The sequence below is a fragment of the Camelus dromedarius genome, chromosome 9 (genome assembly GCF_036321535.1).
Source record: "Camelus dromedarius isolate mCamDro1 chromosome 9, mCamDro1.pat, whole genome shotgun sequence".
NCBI classification, from domain to species: Eukaryota; Metazoa; Chordata; class Mammalia; order Artiodactyla; family Camelidae; genus Camelus; species Camelus dromedarius.
Window position 1 is genome coordinate 42,659,472 of NC_087444.1, and position 23,457 is coordinate 42,682,928.

A 23,457-nucleotide genomic window follows, 5' to 3' on the forward strand; every position below is an offset into this window, starting at 1 on the left:
GAAAACGGAGATGGAAAACAGGAAAAAAAAAAAATATATATATATATATATATATATATATATATATATATTTAGAAGATACAGTATGATGTAGACGGCTAGGAGTGAGGAACCCGGTTTACTAACATGGTGTGGCAGAACAATTTATTTCGATTGGTACCTTCTCTTTCTCTCCCTGTTTTCATCTTTTCTAGTTAACTAGCCCTTTTTCACGTCCAAAGTGTGGGAAGGGTAGAGAAGCAGCGACCTGATGTCAATGGCTCTTGACCCTGAGCTTCTACTGCAATGTAGCAGTCAGGGTCCCAGCAGCAGGTGGCCCCTCAGATTGGTCCACTGAGAAGTGCTTAAGGAAGCCTGCTGATAAATATACAGGCAGCATTTAGGGAAAGCAACCATGACTAGTGCAATGCTTCCAGGCTAGCGAAAGTGTGGAATTATTGCTACTCTTAGGCCTTAAGGTCGCTGAACAGAATCCAGAGTAGGTAGCTGCATGGAAAGGTCTTCTGAAGAGGAGCTGGGGCCTTCAGTAGAGATGCAGCGAACACACCGTAGCTCAGCAAGGGCAGAACTGGGGGAATAAATACCTTAACCTCACTCTCCCTCCACTCCATCCTCTCATCTCCTGCCAAAACAGCCTCTGACAGCCAGATAGCAGAAAGGTTTTTGATGCTGGCCACTAACATCTGGCTTCTGGGACACAGAGCAGGGTAGACAGGGGTGGAAAGTGGATCTGGACAGCAAACAAAAGATACTCCACCACAGGAAGAAAGAAAGAAGGGGGGAGGTAACAGTCCACTGAGAAAACAACAATGCTATAGGTTCCTCAAGCTCTCTGACAGTGGGGGAAGCGGTCCCGGCTGCCTGACAAGTACCTCAAGGAAATAGTAAGATTTCAGAGGGGAAGTCAGCCTTCAAGTCCAAAGCATTGGGACTTTAAGAGACATCGAGGGGCTTCAACAATGAGAATAGCATTTCTTATATTATGCTGCAGAGAAGAAAAGTCATTTGCTCAAGATCACATACCCATCAACTAGAGAAACTAATCTGCATTAGTTCTGATATGATTTTTCCCCTTGTGTCAATGTGCTTTAGAGACATAACCCCTTTATTTTCATAAAAATATTTTTGCAATAATTTATATAACCATATCCTGTTTGATCAATTGAAACTACTCAGTGAAAATTTATGAAAGTAACTGATGTGGCTTGGCTGTCTTTCAATACTGCTAGCCTTGTCCCCCAGAAAGAGACACAAGTGCTAAGTGTGAGTAAATTAAATGACATTTTTTTCCTAATAAAATTATTTATCTGGATACTCTGAATTTCTTAACTGATGCAAAAAGATTCAAAATACTTTTTGGCAGTTGGATTAAGAGATATATTCTTGGATTTATGATCTAAAGATTGAACCTCACCAGGAATAACAGATTTGTTCAAATAATACTGTAGGCTTCTGGAATGGGGGGGGTGGAAATCAAACTAGAAATTTTCACAGAAGCGAATAATTTTTTTTCAGGGTAAAATGCCAAATATTTAGAAAAGGGCAAGAGAGATTATTGGGTATCCTTTCAGGAGTGGGGACCCTCTGGGGATTATCTGATTCCACAGGATAAGCCCCTTTGATTTTCTTTCAGTTGGCTTATTTATACTCCTCTATTGGGTTAAAAGTTGTAGAAAACTGAGTATCACACAAATGATTATTGTCCATAGCAATAAAAATGAATGTTGTCTAGTAAAGATAAAATTGATTTTCCAATCTGTAGAAAAGATGACTCCAGATATTACATTTTACTACCCAATAGAATTTTTGCCAATTTCACATTTATTATTACATTCATTTCAACATTTCTGATTGCCTGATTATATCTCTGTATTCCAAATTCACCTCTGGACCCATTTTAGCATCTTCCTGGTCCCCCATTAATGTTATATACATCTTTGACAGGTTTTCCTTTATATTTGTATAGGAGTTATGATTTAACCTTCTTATAAATTATACTTTATATGAATGTTATATGATCACTTTAAAGTTGTTTAGTGATTTGAACAGCATTCATTTTTGTTCAACAGGTATCTGAGTGCTTGCTTTATATCTCACGTAGTGTGTGAGACACTAGGGATAGAAATAGTGAGGAAGACAGAAAATACCCCGGCCTTCATGGATGTCACAGTCTAGTGCAGATGACGGGCGTTGAAATAAAATTTTTTAAAAAATACAAATAAAACCCTGGTATATGTCATGGGGAAATAAATATTGACTTTTCAGAGCAAATGGAACAACTGGACTGGTAAATCAGTTCAAAAAGATGTTCTTACTGTTTTGACCTGATATCTGGGGAAAAGTTACTAGACCACTGTGGCTTAAGGATGAGTATGGGGAAGAATATTTCCACACAGAGAATTTAATGCAGTTGAAGACCTGGAGATGGGACAGGCAAGTCACTTTAGAGCAGAAAACCAAGGAGAATGTGGTGCCAGAAGGAAAGACCATGAAGGGCCTTGCTGTTCATGTTAAGTACTTTGGTCCTAAAAACACCAATTTTATATATATGCTTAAGACTCTACAGTAGATTCCCACTGCTTCTATGATTTAAAAAAAAAAATCTCTCTAGCAATACAGGGAGGATGGGATAGAAGGAGAGTAATAAAACAGATGTGGAAAGTTTGTTTTTGTTCAATGGGAATAATGAGTTTGATTTCACATAGGATGAGTAAAAGATGCTTTGAGATTTTCTAATGGGCACTGATGTAGGTCACTGTTTACAAAGTCAGCCTGGTAAATGAGCTTAGATGAGAACTGGATGGAAAGAAAAGAAGGAATTAAGTGTAGACATATTCAAGATTCATGTCAACTTGACCTATGAATTCTATATGTAGGAAATTATTCATTTTTTTTTGAAAGACTTGACTATTAAGAGTTGAATTTGAAATTATTTGCTATTATGTAAACAGTGAGGCAGAGAAAGAACTCAGCTGCAGGGCATCAGCACTATCCTAACAGAGTTCACAACCAAGAAGAGTGGACAGCGTACCCATCACGTGAGCAATTTTAACACAGATTACATGGCTCAGTGCAAGATGACCTGGAATTCTGTTGATAGAGTATTAGCTGTGGCATTCCTCACTCTGAAGGAATGAGAATTATTCAATCCTCTAGCTTCTCATGGCTCCAAAATTTTATACCATGTTAGAGCTACAAAAAGTTATTTGGCCCAAGTTATATTATACAAGTTCCCTGTAAGCATGCTCTTACATGTTTTAGTATAGTAACCTTGGCCTCAGCCACTACAGACAAATACATATCCCTGCATACTGTTGAGAAGAAAAGGCTTTGAGTAATATATTGACTTTGTTCACAAAACCATGGTTTTGTTTACAAAACTGGTGTCAGTGAAAACATGGTCCCTTTAAAATGATGTCATGAGTTAAGTTCTTTTCCAATTTCTTCTTCACAGAAATGTATGTCTGTCATTTCAGAGAACAGTGAGAATTATTTAACCTAAATTTTCTCACTTTCCTAAAAAGAAATTTTAAGAAAAGCCAAGTACCATTATGCTTATTAACTTGTCCTAGATGCTTTGTGAAATATAATATAAAATATTATTTCAATAATGAAGATAGCAGTTCTTAGCATGGTAATACTGATTACTAAACATACGTTAAATAAGCTTTCATCCTTATTTGTATTTACTTGTTTATTTACAAGTATCAGTTGGTCCTGTTCATAATATGACTTTACCAATTTATCAATATACTTTGCATGCCTTCCATGTGGCAGTCACTGACTTAGGGTCTGAGAATTAAGGTTCTGAGAATTTTTTTTAAAGAGAGAAAAAAAGGAGTAATCTATAGCTCTTGACCACAGACTTTTAAAATTTAAAACTGAGTTCCAGCTGCTGGAAATCCTTCTGGAAAATAGGCAGAATACAAATTAGTATTTTGAAATATGAGTTAAGGCCACTTTCTCTTCTTAGAGCACACTACCCAGAAATTTCTAGTCCTCCAAGAATTTCTGTTCTTAGGGAACTCCAGATTCCCTTCTCTCCCAAATAAATGCCAACTTACTAAAAACGAATTACCTAAATAATTCAAACAAGGAATAGAAAGTGAAGAGAATTAACTGGGTATTTCTTAAGTGATAGATAGGACATATTTAAACCTTCAAAAAAGCCATCACTGCAGACATTACCTCAAGGTGAGGAAGATTCAGCTAAAGGCTGTTAATTGCCAAAAGCTATGCAGCTCATTAATGCATGAGCTAGCATGTGAACAGCATCATTTCCTTTCAAAGCCTGTTTTCCTTCCCCTGTACCATGTGGTTTAAGGCTGCTGTGATTTTTTTTTTTTTTTAAGAGTTCCTATGAGAAAGATAATGTGGAATCAAACATTTGAGTAGAAAGTGGCCAGCCACCTGGCTTAATCGGATGTGTCATCTTCTTTCAGTTATAGCTGTGGTGGTCTTGCCTGGAATTTCTGACCAAATACCCCCACAGCAACTAAAACAAATCACGTTGCAAGGAAGTTTGCCTCCTTGGAGAAAGCTATTCAGATGATCCTTTACTGAAAGGAAAATTTACGATCATGGAATCTGCAGACATTGCAACTAAAAGCGGGATCTACAGCCCTGCTGAGGAGAGTTAGGGTTGTTTGAAGGGCGCCATTACTGTGAAGATGAAATTGATCACGTCTTCTGTTTCCCTGTGGCCTTTCCAGTGTTTTTACAACATGCTACATGATTTGCTGGACCAGTCTCTCACACACACATGCCAATCTAAAGGTGTTCATGCAGATACTCTTTATACTAATTTTTTTCTTTTTTTCCAGTCACAGTATTTTAGATTACAATCAACTCTTCAGTGGTAAAGATAGACAAATGATCTGAAATCCCTCAGGTTTAGAATTGTGGTTTGCTCACTAACATGCTTAAAAGCCTAAGATGCTAATAAATGTTATTGAATGAATAAAGGACTGCATCCTTTAGATAATGTAATGTGTCATGCCAAGCCACTGACAATTAAATGAGGGACACCATGATTGGATTTATATTATAATTATGCTATATTTTAAATTCACTTGATAAAATGGATTGAAGGTGGTAGGAGTGAAATATTAGAAGAGTGTAATTACTCCCAGGTGAGAGAAAACAAGGAGCTTGAGGTAAAAATCCTTGTCACATATGAAATTCATTACTGTTTTTAAGAAGGTACCTTAGATTGTATTCTCTGATGTGATATGTTTAAATTTATCCTCATGAATATTACCAAGTATCTCGTGGTAGATAATTACACCCCCGTAATTTTGCAGAAGAGGCAAACAAGGCTCAAAAGTTTTAAATAATTGTCTCAAGGTCTCATAGCTCGACCTCTGATCAAATTCGAGCTCTGCCACTTTCTTTTGTGCTGAAATCCTTGGCCTGTCTGTCAGCTGTAGTAAGGGGCCTGCAGTCGTTACCCAGGAATGCATATTGAGCCTGAGGCAGGAGACCTGGGCAAGTGCTAGGTTCCAGCCCATGTAATGACCCTCTATTTATTTAGACTATATAAATATATAAGTTTAGACGTTTAATAAAACCAAAGTTGTATTTCTGTTATTAACTCCCAAAATGGATGAGCCACCCTTACACCTTTTCTCTCTGTTCAAACAATGTTTAACACGTTCAGACTTCCCTGATGATAAACTCATTTTGAGGGAACATTTCACATTATTTATTCATTCCCCTGAGAAGTAGTAAGTTTGGCTTTGATGGAGCTGAAGAGACCACTGTTCAAGGGACACTTCTGCCTGATGGTGGAAAGCAGAATAATGGCCTCCCAAAGATGCCCAAGGAACGTAGTCCCTGGGACCTGTGAATGTTATATTACATGGCAAAGGGGAATCACAGTAGCAGATGGAACTAAGGTTGCTAATTAGCTGAGTTTAAAATGGAAAGATTATCCTGGATTATCTGGATGAGTCTGAAGTAATCACAAGGGTCCTTGAAAAGTGCAAGAGAGAGGCAGAAAGGAGTCGGGGTCAGAGTGATGCGTTACGAGAAACACAACTGGCTGTGAAGACAGAAGGTGGCTACAAGCCAAGGAATGCAAGCAGCCTCTAGAAACTGGAAGAGATTAGGAAACAGTCTCCCCTAGAGCATCCAGAAGGAACCAGCCCTGCTGATACCTTGACTTCAGCCCGGTGAGACTAATTTTGGACTTCTGACCTCCATAACTGTGTGATAATAAATCTATGTTGTTTTAAGCCACAAAGTTTGTGGTAATTTGTTATGGCATCAATAGGAGATTACTAAAACCAAGATCTGTCCCTTCTAGTAAAAAGGACCAAGATGGAGTGGGAAACCATGTCCACTCCAGATTAGTTAACCTGGCAAACCAGCTTTCTTCCACTCCAGATGAGTCACCGGCTAAAATTCTTAATCTTATACTTCAACTCCATTAAATAAAGGTCTTAAATGAAATTTTTAAAACTTGCTAGTTTCTGCTTATTGCAAACATCCAGGACACTGGAAAAGAGATTGTGACAAAGTCAAGCATGTCAGGTGCCTTCAGCCCTCTAATCAGCTTTTCCAACACCCTCCCAATTTTCAATGACGGGGCTCCAAGGCACTACAGGGGCTCTTCCCAATCCTCCCTCTTTATCAGCTTGCAGAAACATAGGCTAAAACTTAGAGAATTCCAAAAGGTGAAAATAAGCCTAGAATTTGACAGCAGTTAAAGTAATGAGCCAAGTGAATTAATATGTCCCTTTGACAGCTTTCATTTGTTTCATCTCTTGCAGTACTAGAGCTGATTCTTGAAACACTATCATGTGTCCCTATTGAATTAACTATTGCCTTCCTTATTGGCAAAATCTCCTACTGAAATTGGCAAAATTCACAGCATGTCTCCCATCAAGAGTCAAATAGATCCCTCAAAACCTCTCCCCAGAATGAATCAATACTTTGTAAGTAAAGAAGTTCTTCAAGGTACAAAGCCCCTAATAGATCACAAGACTCAAGGCTTCATTATCCTTTGCACCTGTCCCTGTAACACTCCTATTTTACTAGTGAGAAACTTCAGGTCCAAGGATGGAGGTTTGTCCAGGACCTCTGAGCAATAAACACTGTAATCCTTTAACACTCTGTTGTTCCCAACCTTCACAAGTCACTAACATCCATTCCCGCCAAAAGTAAATTATTTACTGTAAATTGATTGATGCAATACATTCTTTAGTATTTCAGTTGATGAAGGAACCATATACCTTTTTGCTTTCACTTGGGAAGAAAAATAATTCACTTGGACAGTAATGCCTCAGGGTTTTACTGAGAGTCCTTCTTATTTCTTGCAAATCCTGAAGGCTGATCTGGATGATATAAAGTTCCCTAGTGGCTCTACTGTGCTGCACTGTGTGGATGATTTGCTTCTTTGCTCTCTCGTCCACTCACCCCCTCTGCCTCCTGACTGACCCTGGTGCCTCTCTGCATGGCCCTGAACGGCACACCATACTTCTTATTTCCTAGTTCTAAGGATCTGTGAGTATAAAAAAATGTCTTTCAATGACAGTAATTTACATGTCTGTGTCTCACCATGCTTGATTAAAACAAATGTTGAGTACACTTTTAAGACAACAAGGCTAGAAAGAATTGGATGTGAGGGAGTGATAGCGGGTTGCGTGATTGGACAATTGATCAGGGACCATTTAAGTGGGGACAAATGATTAGTTCAGCTAATCATTTAGGAGGCAAAGAATGTGAATTTAGAGGGTCTATATTCAGTCTTGTTATAGATAAACAAGAAGTCATCTTCAAATTATATGTAAGTCATATGGGGAAGAGTGGATTTCTGCAATAAACAATTTCCAGAAACACAAAAAGGATGGAGGTGAATTATTGACTGGTGTTCCCATTTTCTAGGAGAACAGGGCTCGAATACAGTTCCACAATGTCACTAGCCTTTTTAGAACAGGAGAATTCTTCTCCTGGCAGGTCATAATATTTAATTCCATCTTTTTACATTTTTCTCTACCCTTGGGAGTTTTAACAGTGCTTTTGGAGTAGGATAAAATAAACTTTGTATAAGTTATAAATATTGTTTGAGACAGAGTACAATAATTCCTATAAGAAGAAATTTTTATTTTGTTTTGTATTAACCCTAAGTTGTTTGTTTCAGCAGAGCTGGTTTTAAGTCTAATGGGATGTCAAACAATATTTATAATGTTATCAGACTGAGCTTCAAAAAGCTAAAGCAAACTATATCATTACTGAGATACTTTCAGGGTCTAATACAGATGATTCTAAGATAAAGAATTCTTTGCATTTCTAAGTCCTTGACCCATTCAGTTCCACCATGATCTCTCACTTCCATAGAACACTACGCCTCAACCCCTACCCCACTGAGAGGCAGACGGTTGGTAAAGGGGAGGAGGATGAGGAAAGAGGATGCACAAAGAATTAACTTTGATGTATGAATGTACCTCCCACAGGGTCTCAATCACAGAATAGAAAGGAAATCATAACATAATAAAACTGCATTCATGCATATTCACTTAGGATATTGTTAATATTAAATAAAATTCCTTCAAAGCCATCATGATTTAGCTAATAAACCAGCAAACAGAAATTCATATTGGAATTGTTTGACTTCCTGTCAAACAGCAGCATTCTTGTACATGCAGAAAGAATGAGATAAACAACTGAGAATTAATGAATTGAGAAATACCTGAAAAGCTTTGTCTACGATCTGGGTTCTTGGAAGAAATCCAAGTAGTAGTCTTTGATTTTGATTAATATTACAATTTATCCAGTTAAAGAAGTATCTCATAAATACTCATGAAGCATTTTATTAGATGAGTGTAAATACTTAAAATCTTATTTTATAGTCCTTTTCATCACCAAGGAAAACAGGAACAGCCTGTGAGCTGTATATCATTTAGCCTTGTTCACTGACAGCAAAAGTCACACTGTGTTTTAAGAACAAAGTGTTTCAATACTCTTGCTGCTTTTGCATCAAGTTGGTGTTCTTACAGACCTGCCCTTGTAGGAATGCGGCAAACAGAACTTACGCTGCGATGACACGTGCTCCCCTGCGCCCTCTAGAGGCACATTTTACCTAGAGCCATCACAGTGATGTGCAAAGGACAGAGACGGTCTACTTACAGCAACTTAGTGGGCATTTGATGGCGCTATATATACCGGCAGCTTAGAGGGAGAAGGGCTAAAAGCAGCATCTCAAAACTACCTCATAGGAAGTAAGGTTTTACAGAACTTCTTAAGCTTTACTTCACCTTGCCCTTCTCCACTTTGCAATATCCATCCTCTCTCTGCTGTCCATCCCACACCACCACTACAACCAGGGCCCTTCTGGTTTCTCCTCTGCTTAGCCACACATTCTTTATCATAGCAGTACACATCACAACACAAAAAGGCAAACAAGCAGCACTTTCCTTGATCTATCAAAGGGGAAGGAGTAGTGACTCTCAGTGATGCTGCTCATCTACAGAGCAAGTGGACCTCGGATATGCCAGGATTTACAGACCTTCCCCATCTCCATTGACAACCCCCTCCTCCAGTTTATGAACATCTTCATGCCAGTGATACTTTTGTCTCCAACATCCATTTGTAAGCAAGCATGTATCAGTTGAAATTTATCTAAACCACTTTCTTTTTTTAACTCAAGCTTCTTTGGGTCTTTCTTCCACCATTTTCAAATGAATATCCATAAAGTCTCTACTCAGTTTGATCCACTAAGTCCCATTAGAAACCTGACCCTTCCCCTCAAGCCCATTTGTTCATTGTATGGACAGTCTCTGTAGGGGCTAGCACTCTGATTTGAGAAATTATCCAGAACACTCTCTCCAACTACAAGTTTCCCAAATCTACTTTATCCTAACCAGCAACTGAGAATGTTTATTCAAAATATAAATCTTAAAGACTGACATCAGCAAGATAACAGGGTTTTTTGTTTGATTTTTTTTTAACCATCATTCCCCAACAGAACATTGATTTTGACAATCTCCCCTGGGTGAGAGTACCTTTATGTGAGTCCGGGAGTCCAGGAGTCCAGCAGAGAAGTTTCAGCACACCATCAGAGCAAAAACATCTGAAAATAAATGCATTGAAGAGGGTAAGAACAGTTTCAATTTACCCATATAACCTCTCCCCCAAGGCAGCACGAGAGGCACCATTTTGGCCCCAGGGGATTTCTCCTACATGGGAAATTGGGAGTATAGAGAGGGCCTTGCTTCCCTAGCCACGTGGGACACTGCCCACGAGCCCCACTTCTTTCTCACCCAAACCGGAATACTGCGGTTCTCAGTCCCCCTGAGGGGTTGAGAGAATCTAGGACCACAGCAACCAAGGTTCAGAACACACAGGACTATGGATCCTGCTACGCAAACTCCACTGGAAGATGCCCCATAAGCCACTTAGGATCCATGCTGGCCCCCGGGTGCCCCCAAAGCTCTGCGGGCCTCACTCGGCCGAATCCTCCTCCCCACCCCATGGCTGGCTCCCTAAGCATGCCCTGGTGGATTACGAATGCAAGTTTTTGCACATGGTTTGTGAGCACATGCAGAAAGCCACCAGCGCTTCTGGAAGAAGGCCCGGTCAGGGGACCACCCCAGGGAAAGCCAGTGGGAGGCTCTCGGCACCTGGCATGGCTTTACAGAACTGAGAGAAGGCATGCGATCTTGCGATCTAATAATTCAGTCCCAAGGGGGAAATGAACAGGAGTGGGTGTATCCACTAAAAAAGCCTGAGAGCGCCTCAGAGTCCTAAGCCAGACTGGTGCGTCAAACTATTTCTCTCCCAAAGCCAGTCAGCTAAGACCAGAGGAGGTGACTGCTGCTTCAACAAGTCATAAAGCAAACTCAGGAGCTGAAGACTACAACGAAATAAGAGATCCAACAGAGAGCATCAGCAGCAAGCTTGATCAAGCGGAAGAGTCTGTCAACTCAAAGGTAAGTCATTTGAAATTGTCCACTCAGAGGAGAAAAAAAGATGGGTGAGTACAGCACAGAGGCTGTCAGCCTCATCATTAGTGCATGATCCCTGCCCTGTCACTGTGACGATATTATCCTGGAACTATTGGTTCATGCCGAAGTGTGGTTGCTTGTTGTAACTGTTCAAATAATTTTGGGGAACCCATCACAGCAGACTTCCCTCTGGGACAGCAGTATTCAAATTTTTTGGCCTCAGGAAAATTCTACATTCTTAAAAACAAATGAGGGCTCTAAGGAGGTTTTTGTTTGTGTGGGTTCTATCTGTTCATATGTATTTTAAAATAGAGATTTTTTTGGTAAAATTTTAGTTTATTAATAATTTTAAAATAAGAATAAACCCATTACACATTAAGTAACAACTTTATTGAAGAATGAGAAACGTGGCATTGTTTTACATTTTTTTCAGATCTCTTTACTGTCTCACACAATAGAAGACAGCTGGATTCTCTTATCTGTGTTCAGTTGGTTGTACAAGCCATGCACAGCGTGACTGGCTGAAGTCAATGAAGGATATTCAACCTGAAAGTGGTATACAGCTGGAAAGGGAGGGACCTCACTGACCTCCTGAAAAGGACCTCACTGACCTCCTGAAAAGGTCTCAAGTTTCCTCAGATCACTCTTTGAGAACCTCTACTCTGGAAAACAAAAGACAAAAAAACCCCAAGAGGTACATTCTAATACCCTTGAGAAATCCTGTATTAAAAACAAGTGAAACCTGTTTAACATCCTTTAACCAACCCTTGCTAAAGTTATTGGAATAACCAAGGTCACTGAACTCAGTACATGCTGTGTTGGGTTTGAATTCCAAAATCTTCATTAAGGTTTGTTTGCCTTTGTTATTGTGTCCTAAAAGGCTTTCTTTCCTCCTTTAGACTTGAGTTTGCTCCAGAGCTGAGTCACTTAAATTTCTCTCAGTGCTGTGTAGTGTGTTCCTTTACCCCTCTCTACCAACCCGTGTATAACAGGAAGTCTAAAGAAGAATGGGAGCCGCCCCCCTGCTGGGGCCACCAGTGGGATCTCCCCACCCGCTTTCTTTGCACCTGTAACAGTTTTTCATTTGTACCACACTCTTGCTCTCTTGTTCTATCTCTTTTAGGGAACCATCTCACCTAGAAACTTAAGCATGAGGTGTCTGTGTGCAAACACTGACATCGTTAATTGCTATCATCTTAGGCAGATGTAACAGAAGTAAATAAATTTCATGGTGCATATGTCCTTTTCACATCAGTGTTCTTACCCGAACACTCTGTCCACGCTTATCTAATCTACAAGTAGTCAGTATAAATTTTGTAGATTAAAAACAACAACAGTATGTCTAATTACATATAATTACCCAAACCATTATCTGCCAGAACTACCAATATCCTTTGAAGCACAATTTGGAAAATCAATTCTAGACTACATCTAGGAGAACCTCTATTAAGACAGAGTGTTAGAAATCTTGGTGGGCCACTGTTTCTGAAATTATTTTATTAGTAAGTTCTAAACTATCGTTTTAGATTCTATATTTCTACTTAAAAAAAAAGTACTGATCCATTTTGTAGAGACACATTGGGTAAAAACTACCCTAATATAGAAAAGCATGCAGAACACAGAACAGACCTCTGACAAATTACTAAATTAAATCAACTAGTTTGATAATTCTTTCCAAAACAATCACTCTTAATTTTGTTCAGCTTTTGATACTGTGTTTAAAAAACAAGCAAACAAAATTTTTAAAAGATGCTGAATCAGAAAATTAGAAAAGATGCTGGATTCCAATAGGTATATGAGCAAAGAAAAATATATTCCTCCTACTGAGAAGAATTTTCTTAGATACCTATATATGAATGACATGTCAAAAATAAACTACGAAAGCCAGGAGAGCAAATTGTGATTCGTTCGATTAGTATGCTGATTATTTCATGCAGGGCACTGTTACAGGTGTATTGAGGGATTTCAGAGCAGAATAAACTATGATCTGTGACCACTTACAGCTTATGATCTGGTGGGTAACACGAGACTATACACAACTAAAATTGCCAAACCAGATTACTACTACTGTTGCAGATATTAAAGTACATTGAGTGAATAAAGAGGAAAAAAATAATTCCAAAGACGTCTAGGGTACAGTTATGAAGAAAGTGACATTTGATCTAGTTTTCATAAAACAAACTGGAGTGTGACCAGTGAAGCTTCTTAAAAAAAAAAAAAAAAAAAAAAAAAAAAAAAACCTGATGAGACCAGAGGTATGAATGTAAGAAAATGCACGTATGTTTAGGGATATTCGGGGAAGTTTCTGCTTCAAAGAATCGTTGATTATAGTCAATGTATTATAAAGCGTGTTTTCCCTTATGACCTGTATTCACTCAGAATTAGATTAAGGACTTAATAGGTCAGAAGTCATTCGAACTCGGTACGGATGAGCAGTTGTCAAAAGTTAATAACTTGCACTGATTATTTATGATCCCATTGAAGTTTCTTTAATTAAGCCGGCTTTCATAATCCCTTTCTAATGCCTTATCAACTTGATTTTTATCTATGTAAGCGCTGGCTGCTGCAGACCAGGGGATCTGTTACGAGACTCAAGATGATACAAAAGAATTTTAGACTTAAATGAACAATTGATTGCTAGCTACCCACTCAGCAGGTGTTAGGGTAAGAATTGGTCTCTGACTAAAGCCTTCGGTCCTGAGAGTCTGGTACTAATGCTTCACACCTGAAGTTGCATCAGTTGCCCTAACACTGCTAGACAATCCTTTGCCCGCCCCTGCCCAATGCAAGGACTTTGAAGAAACCGTCTTAGCCTCTTGATTTTATCAGGCCAACAACTTTACATCCTTTTCAGACTAAGTCTCCTCAGTAAGGCCCAATGATGCCCTCTGTCATGAATTCGCAAGGGTTTGGCAAAGGTTTTCTGTAAAGAGCCAGGGAATAAATATTTAGGCTTTCCGGATAATAAACAGTTGGTCTCTGTTGCAACCGCTCAACTCCGTTCACCGTAGCACTGAAGCAGCCAAAGACAATATACGTAAGTGGCCAGATTTGACCGGGCGGCTGGCTGCAGGTTCTGATTCCTGCACTAAGCTATCTGATTCATGAAGTGAAACCCTTAATAAGGCCTTGGTAAAGAAAATTAAGAGGGAAAGAAAAAACTATAAAGCTACAAAGAGAAAGTACAACAAAGAGTTTACAGCTCCAAGCAAGCAATATCCTAGAAAGAAAGAAACAAAAATTACCTACAGGCCTGCAAGCCCTGTAGATGTCCAGCCTTGAGACCCAAGACAGAGCCCGGAGACAGTGACAGAGACATCAGTGCTACATGGAACAGGGGGAATCTTACGTACCTGGAGCTGCACCCCACCGTGTGCGGCGGCCGGCGGGCAGAACATGGCGGCGGCCGTCACCGCTGCCATTTATAGGGGTGAATTGACATCAGGTGGGCTGAGTTGCCAGGGGTTCATTGCGCCCTCCAATTAAGAGAATTGGATAGTCCTGTGAGCGAGGCAGGGCCTGGTCGAGCAGGGGACGTACGGAGGAGAGAACAGCAATCTCGAATGGCCTGACGGTGCAACAGGTGACAGAAACGGAAGAGAAGTCACTGTGCCTCACCAGCTTCATTTTTATACCTCAGAACAGGGTTTGCCAAACATCCTCATCATTAGATTTGCCAGCAGTTCTCTTCAGACATGTAGATCCTCCGGCTCTAACTCAGGCCTCTTGAATTAGGGTCTCCAAGGTGGAAACCTGAAGATTAGCATGTTTAACAAGACACCAAGGTCATTCTCCTCTCCCCCAAGCGTAAGAAGCATTGTTGTACAGCCTCAGGGACTTTCTCTGCATTCTTTAGCTCCCTAATTGTTAACTTTTCTTTTTTATCACTGTGAGAAGTCTCAGTGAGCAGGGGAATGTATTATCCAGACCCTTTGAATTGATGCCTTGGTTTGTTAAGTTCTTAAACTTAACTCTCACCCCTTAGGCCTGGACCTTTGACTCTACTTGTTAGAGCCAAGGACCGGCCCCCACGAGCAGACACACCTGACGCTGAGTTCTAGACCGAATCAGGATCAGAACCCAGTGGCTTCTCGCTTAATTGGCTTAATCCTGCTATGTGTGGGATGAGCACTAAGGAAACAGCTTGTAGTAAGATTCATAATAACTCTGCTTTCCTATGTACCTCTCTTCAAAGTAATATAGTTTGGATTCTGGAAATGTCCCACTGGCTAAAAAAAAAAATCAGGAAAAAAATAATACTTCTAGACAAACATGAATTATAAAACATGGCAAAATAAAATCCATAGAAGGGAATGTTTTCGGTTTCTCTAAGCTTGAAGCAAAAACAAATGTACAACAAGTAAAGAGACAGGAATTCTGTCTTATTCTACCTTTAAGTCAGAAACAAACTTGCAATTTTGGATGACTCCTTGATGTGTTATTTTTTTTTTTAATTTTAAAAACCAGACTCAATCACCATGTAACTAGATACAGAAAATGTCCAGTTAGAGACAGCAATTTATAAAAAGGTGATGTTATCAAGTTAGATGGAATCTTAAATAATATTTTGTAAAAACTGACAAAAGACTCATGATTAATGGTAAATCTTATAATCTGGTCTCTTCCTACTAAAGTGAAATTATATATTTTTTTAAGCTCATTTATTCTCAGAAGCAAAGTTCAATATAAATTGGGCTCAAATTTAATTTCTTTTCATCCTAGGGATGGATTTTTATAAGTGACTACTGTTTTCTTTGATTTCAGAATAGCTTTGAATGATCTCTTTAAGGATACAGAAATGGCTTGGCAGTCTTCTGTTGTTTTTCTGTTAATCCCCTAAGACTTGTGAATTCTATTAAGTAATTTTAATCTCATTTTTTCTCTTGTTCACTTTTCTCTGTTGGACTTTGTGACTTATGCAAATCTCTTCAAAAGTGGACTATCCTGCTTAAGAATAACATTCATTTTTTTCTTCTTCTGTTTCAGCCCAAGTTTCTTGATCCAGTCACTTTTGGTCCAGAAGCTCAAGTTCATCTTGAAGAAAAGTTATTTATGACTCAAGGGATATGATTATATCATTTTTTCTCTCTCCTCAAATGACCTGTTGAAATAGATTTCTGGGGACTAATTTATATTAATTCCAAAGAATGACTCTGAGGGCATGAGCGTTAATTGAAAGACTATTTTTATCACCTTGTGCTCTCCTTTAAAAATAAATGACATTTTTCCTAGATTTAATTCAACTCTCACTTCTGACTAGAGTATTAAATGTCAGAAATTATACTTCTGTGTATATGTATGTTTAATAATTCTCTAACAAATGCAATTAATCTTAGGAGAATCAGGTTATGATGCACTTATTTTAATTCCACAAAATAAAACAATCCTTTCTGATGAGGTAGAAGGGCTTTGGAAGTTAAGCAATGAGTAATTCACAAATATATATAACCCCAAAACAGTAGATATTTTTGAAGCCCATGTAAGTAAACCTTTAAATAGTCTGGATTTAAGTTATACAGCACCAACACATCTAATTATGATTGAAATATAAAACCTTTAGCTCCAATAAGAGAAAGTTGTAGTAACTGTTGAGCTAACATATGTTGAGTGATTACTAAGTGCCAAGCATGGTGCCCATTTAATTTAATTTAATAATTACAAAAACCTTATGTAGATATTCCTATTATCCTCAATTTATCTAAACAACTGCCCAAAGTCACACATCTCGTAATTAGGTGAGCCAGAATTCAGATTTGTTTTAATTCAAAAACTTCTATCTTTAGCTCCACATTATACCTAGGTATCTCAAGGAAATTTTTTTTTTTAAAGTAAAACAATGTTCTCTACCCTGTCATCTCCCCAGAGCTGAGTGTGTTTGGCTGTAGGAAAGGATTCTGATGGTGGCATCTATACCACGTCAAGGCTTGTCACATTCAAATGTGGTTAGATAAAGGGATCATCATCTCACCAGGAATCTGTTCCGGAATAACTCTTGCATTATAAGATACATTTTATCTGTAGAATTCCGATACTGCCACCTGCTCATCTTCTTTGGACTTCTCTTTCAAACAATCAGTAAATTCAACAAATGTTTATTCATGAATGATTGAAAAATGAACTCCTGAAATGAACCAATAATTATTCATGTGAAAATTCCCAAAACTTATATACCCAAATCAAGGTACCTGGAGAAAAAAATTCTGGGTCAAGTATAATCTTTTCTACCTCAAAAACTCAAACTCAATTATATCATTTCGTAGCTCAAGCGCCCTTTCCTCTGCCCACCTTATCCACACACACATACGCACCCACACACAGCATGTCAGTGGGTGCTCAGTCTTAGAGGAAGTCCTGTTCTAAGTGGGGAGCTGTGGCACACGACGTGCCGCTGTAGGGTATGTTTCCAGTTCATGTTTCTGTATTTCTGGTGTGAGCAGTTTTATCATCTACTTCCACCAAGACCACCACCATTAACCTCTGCCACAGCAGCACAGTAAACATACCAATAGAATTCTCAGATACAAAGCATTGAGGTTCCATTTCCTGTTCTCCACACTCAAAGTGGTAATGTTTCACTTCTTTAAAGTCTCTTTGATATTTAAATATCTGATTTATCCTGATACATTTAAGAATCACAATAAAAGGTACTCTTTCTTAAGAATCTGAGAAAATCACAAATAGTCTGGGTACCATTTAACCACTGAAGACATTTGGAAACTTGGGTACAAACAACCATGTCAATTTGTTTTATGTTTGTTTGTGAGGTTTAATTAAAATTATCTGCTAGATGAAAGCCTGAATTCATCACATCTCAGGGAAAAATTTGGTGCCATGTGGGAGAAGGAAAAAAATTAAGCCACAAATTCCATTCATACTCCTATACTCAGAATTCCTGTGGGAACACATTCTGCATCTCCAAGTCAACCAAACTCACTTTGAGGTCAAGGACAAGTTCAGGTGAGCTTTAGCGGAAAGAATTTTGCCATCTGTTTGATATATTATTCATTTAAAGTATTCAGAGAATTGCAGGTGCAAACAGAGGACATTAGATTGAATGCAAGGCCTCCTATGCATATTCAAACAGCTTTAGATATCCTCCATGAATTAAAGCCCAGTGATTAAACAAGAAGGTACAGAGAATGGACCACAACGAACAAGAAGATGCATGAAGTCTTTCATGTGAAATCTGAATAACATTAGGCCACAGCGAGATATACAAGGTCAGGTACATCAAAGAAATTTAATTTTATACCATATGTACCGTAATCTTCTAAGAAGTATTTTTTTATATGAGTTCAGCTATGACCTAAAATGTAATTTTTTGTCAGTTCTTGAACTTAGAATGTGCCAAATGATACCCTAAGTGTTTCAGTTTGAAAGCCTACCAAGAGGTTTTATATTTGGAAAATATTTTCTGTCATATATTATTTTCAGTTCAATAATACCAGGTATCAGGTTAATAGAATAATGAAGACTTGGGCTGAAGTGTGCACTAGTATGTATGCGTGTGTGTGTGTGTGTGTGTGTTATGTATATATATGCATACACTTTATATGTTTTATATTAATTTATATGCTTGATGGATAAAATCACAAATTCAATATATTATAACTGGCCAAATAACTCTTCTAAAGATTATTTCCATAAATTAGCTGGTTGCATATAAACTATTTCAATTGAGTTGTATATTAATTAGCCATATTAATTCCATCTGTAAGGAAGATAGTACATTTGTATGTACAAAACTAAAATGAACTGTGAGTCTTAAAAAAAAAAAACCCAGCATGTTTAAGCAATAAAATAGATGTCTTAGTTTGTTTCCCTACTTACCTGTCTTGCTCTCAGGTTTCCTAATGAATATGTCCAAGTCTAAAGTTTGTACTTTTTTCACAAAGGGACAGTGATGCTGGTAAAATCACTCCAGGTCAAAGTAGATCTCTTTTTCTCACTTTCCTTACTTAATATCAGACTTTCTTCTTTAAACTAAAGTGATTTTACCATATTTTATTTATTTTAATTCCTCCTTTAACCAGATATCAATTGTCCAGCAGTTTCATAGCTATGGACCCACAAAGAAGTAAAAATAAATAAATAAAACAAAGCTATGGACAATGAAAGTAGGTGCTTCAAATCCCATGCGGATGGGCTTTGATGCATTCACACAGAAGCTTATGATGCATGTCAAACATTCTTCCGGCCAGTAGTGCACTGGTGGCTGTGAATCACGGTAACAGCACCAGGAAAACTAAAAATACCCAGCACACTGTGCTCACTTACAATAGGGGCAGATCCACTCTGCCCAGCTATAAACCCTACAGGTGTTCCAAAGCATGGAATCAGAATTGGTAACAACGCTGACTCCAGTCTATGAACAACTGAAACAATTTACTTAGGAACTGTGTTCCCCTGTAATACCAGCCTCTGGAATAGTAAGCATTTATCAATTCATTTAGCAAATATTTATCGACCTCTAGTCACAGATAAAAGACTCTGTGTTAGGTATATTTTATGTTAAAATGCAAGAGAGTGTGCATTTGTGAATGCATATATGTACCTATATATATAAATGCACATACATGTCACATATATATCTATACATATACATGTATGTATGTGCATATGTACATATATTTGTAGGTCTGATTGTTCTGTAATGTTAAATATTTCATCACACATAAAAAATATAAAGAAGAGATAAACATCTGTTTCTTGAAGGAAACTTTTTTTTTCCTTTCCTTTCTGGTGTTTTGCTAATTCGTTGAAATGATCAAAGAATGAGCAGCCAGGCTCTCATCCAAACATTAACTGCTAACATTACTTCGTGAGTTTCCATCTCCCTGATGATCAGTGATCTCTAACTTGTTCCGTACTTGCTTCCAGCTGGCAATAGTTTTCATGATAACTACCCTCTTGCCTTTTGAGCTTGCAGAAACTTTAGAATGTCTGCACTAATTTATCTCTGTTTTGGATATAAATCGCATGATATCAGTGATAGCTATGATGATAGAGCTAATAGTACTATCAAATCCAGTGACAGAGTTTGGCCTGATTTACCTGGGTTTTTGGGTGTCCTACCCCATGTACGTGACAAGTGGCCTACGTGTGAGCTGTGGTGGATCGTGTTCTCTAGCAGATGGATTATTCTTCCAAATTGAAATAGACTTGCTTCTTTCTTGCCAGATTTATTTTGAAGCGGCATGGCTTCTACAAAGGACCCATGCACTCAGGGAATGATAACTTCTATTTAAATAGGGACAAATATAAGACTTTATATCATCGTCTTCCACAATTACTTGTCTGTATGTTTTTTAAAACCACAGGTTCTTATGCAGAATTTGAAGCTACCATTTCCTACCCAACGCCTGAATTTCCCATTAACTCTCCAGCTGAAGGTCATGCAGCCATCTGTTTGACCACCTTCAGTAATGGGGAAGCATTCTTCTCCTCTCAGGAGGCAATCAGTTTAGCTATTTCCAAAAATGAAATTATTAGACTGCAATTCCTTAACCAACTGAGAATGTGCCTTACTTTTTGACCGAGATTTTTCATTCTAGTTCTGCACAAAATAAATGCTACCGCTCCATACCCAAATAAATCTTACTTACTTCACTTGGTTAAGCATGACCTTCACTGAGAAATACTTACAGCATTGCATCCCAGTCCTCAGCAGGATAGGTAGACCCGCCTCAGAGAGAGCTAACTGATGGATAGGACCACGATTTACCACTGATGTTACAATTTAGTAGAGACGCCATCTGCACTTGGATAATTTGTATATGTGTTAGAACTCAGAGAAACATATGTAACGCCTCATACTAGGAATTCTGGTTATATTCTTTATCTCCTTTGTCAGACTTTCTCCTTTAGCAAGTTCTTTAGTGAGTGTAAGAAAATTTTTAAAAAATAAAACAGAAAGATCCATCATCAAAGTGAGTGGTATCAGGTGCCCTAGTGAGTCCGTCAGGGCTCTGTACCTTCATTTCTCATCTCGGCTCGCCTCAGTGGGTGAGTTCAACTATGTCAAGTGCTCCTTCCATGCAGTCAGGGTAGCTGCTCATTGGAAAGTCCCTGCTCATAGCCTGTGACCCCAGCAAATGCATTCTCTCTCCTATTGTCCGGATGTTACTACATTGCCTTGGAAGGACCCTGATTAGCCCAGGGAAAGGACATGCCACTGCTGGACAGGCCCAACACCACAGCATGAGACGGAGAGGGGAAATTCTCAGAAGGAAAGAAAACTGGGCATTCCACCTAGCTCCACTACAGAAGGATGCAAAATTTTAGAATAAATGAATAAACAAACCAAAAAAAAAAAAAAAAGGCACCTGTGTCTCATATAGTCCTGAGAGCTGGCGTTGATGAACTAGTGGGAAAAGTGAAACTTCCTTTTTGGAATGTTTGACAGCAGAGGTCAGCTGTAGAAATCACATTTTCCCTTGGTCTCTTGACATGATACCAAACTCATTTCCTGCACGTGAAAGACTTTCCATTCAATAAAGTCAAGGAGAGAATAAGGTGCTGGGTTTCAAATAATAAGGGAGCTGGAAGATCACAATTTAGCAAGACTCTGGCATGCCAAAAATCAGTCCCAGCAGGTGTGCAGCAAGAACCTGGGGATTCGCACAGGGTTCTATCAGAGGAAGTTAAAAAAAAAAACAAATTCATTAGGGCATTACATAGGGAACCTAAACTGGTTATTGGGACAAAGTTTGTCTCCACAGAAGGATTTCTAAATTCTCTGCATTTTGCCACAGTATGCCTATCTTCCTCCATCCTGAACACTTGGTTCCTTTAATCCATAAAAGGTGATTTGGGTTCATTTATCACATTCTGCGAAAGCATGTGCACACACAGTCTAGGAGGTAAGTGCTTAGAATCACTGCCCTTGTCTTTGCTATCACCAGTACTTCACTCTGTGACGGGCCCACGGTATTTGCTCGGAAAGTGTTAAATTGAAAGACTGAAATCTTGGACTGGATGACTTCTGAAGTCCTGACCGTTTCTTAATATCCATGTTTCTACTTGTGCAGTTTAGCAAATCAATCCATGAGATTTCTATCAGATCCTTTTCACTGGTTTGCTTTACGTTCTGTTTTAGAAACAAAGCACATGTTCAGAACTACAAATTGGTGAGAATATCTTCTAACACCACAGTCCGGGCATGTTTAATTTTTCAAAGAATTTCCGCATTTCCTTCTCAAAGCAATTCTATCCTTGTGGCAGACATTATTGCCATGTTTTTCAGATGATGGAATGGGCTCACTTACAAAAACTCCTAAACTACCGAGTCTCAGAGATTTGGCTGCAACTTACTTCACTCTCCTGTTCTGATTTCTGACTGGAAGCAGTGTTCAAACGTCTTTCTCTGCATAAAATATAGGGGAAAAGATACTGTTGACAGAAAAAATAGTTCCTGTCTAAAGCCTGTGCCAAACAGGAACAATGACAAAAAGGAACACCTCATTATGTAAAGTTTACTGCTTAATTTAAAAGCCTTCCTATTGTACAGGATTCTTTTAATTACTGCTGTGAACTGTCATCTCCTGTGATCTTTCATGTATACTGCCATCTGGTTTTAAAATACCTTATGATCTTGAAATAACATTGCATGCAATCCGCTGTCTTTTATTCAGCCTACCGGGACAATGAGAAAGACCCCACACAGTGTGACTGCAAATCGCAGGGCTTTCTAAGAAAGAAGAAAAACAAAGTCAGCTACAAAAACCCAGTATGTTCCCAAACTTCATCTGGACTGTAGCCTCTGGATTAATAAATTGTAGGAAACAGTCCTGCCACTAATTAGCTGCACGGCATCAGGTAAGTTATTGTCTCTTGCTGACATTCAGTTTCCTCGCTTGTGTAAAGAAGAGAAAGACTAGGTGAAAACCAGAGGACTCGTGGGCTCCAATATCACGGAGCGTTACCTGATCAGCCCTGGGGGTTCTTGCTCTGTCCGCAAACACACAGAGACACAAAGACACACATAATTAAAACAAGGCTTTGACATAATCACAGAATAAAATCTTTGCTCAGTAGTTAATTCCAGGCTTGGTTTTACAACATCCAGACTTTCTTTGGTTACTGAAATAATACTGTAGTTGAAAAACATGAACAAAAGTAATTCTAATTCTTCACACTCATACACACAAAAAGACACCTGTGTGCGTTATTATGTTAGTGTTATTGTATATGTTTATGTGATTTGGCATGATGGAGCACAGGAATTCATTAATTCAACAACAATCAAAACTCAAAACTCAATGATATTACAGGTAATAAGGTAAGGAGGTTGGGCTAATCCAAGCTTATGTCCCATTGGAGCTTACAGCTTTCCCTTGCACATAGTAGATGCTAAATAAACATTTACTTAGACTGTCTTGAGAATTTTAGGATTTTGTGATAACTATTTGAGTGAAAGAGGTAAGTTAATACATGTCAGAACAGTGCAGTCTGCTCAGTGCCTGGTACGTGACAAAACGCAACTCTTAATTGCTTAATCGATTTATTTGAA

General features: G+C 38.5%; 1 long non-coding RNA gene across 1 annotated transcript in view; it reads right to left on the minus strand.

The window, feature by feature from the left end:
- LOC135322169 (uncharacterized) overlaps positions 1-23,457 on the minus strand; it is a 407,093-nt gene that overhangs the window by 268,792 nt on the left and 114,844 nt on the right. Inside the window, exon 2 of the long non-coding RNA XR_010382536.1 lies at positions 10,005-10,072. This is a non-coding gene — a long non-coding RNA (uncharacterized LOC135322169). The remainder of the gene's footprint in view (positions 1-10,004; positions 10,073-23,457) is intronic.